Consider the following 236-nt stretch of genomic DNA (forward strand, 5'->3'; position numbering starts at 1 on the left):
GCTGTCCCCGGCCGCCAGCGCCCTATCAGCCGCGGGGAGGGGGCGGGGAAGGCGGGGGCGGGCGGAGGGGGAGGCGGGAGGGAGGGCCGTGCGCTTCAGCCCTTAATCACGGAATTTGAAATCCCAGCGAGTCGGTGCCATTTATTTTCAGGGGCTGTCAAGGCTGGTTTCAGCGTTTAAAAGAAAGGAGGATAAGAAACATTTGCATTTCCCCTGCTCTCCCGCGGCTCGCTCCG

The sequence above is a fragment of the Chinchilla lanigera genome, unplaced genomic scaffold (genome assembly GCF_000276665.1).
Source record: "Chinchilla lanigera isolate Chin_1 unplaced genomic scaffold, ChiLan1.0 scaffold00169, whole genome shotgun sequence".
Taxonomy (NCBI): Eukaryota; Metazoa; Chordata; class Mammalia; order Rodentia; family Chinchillidae; genus Chinchilla; species Chinchilla lanigera.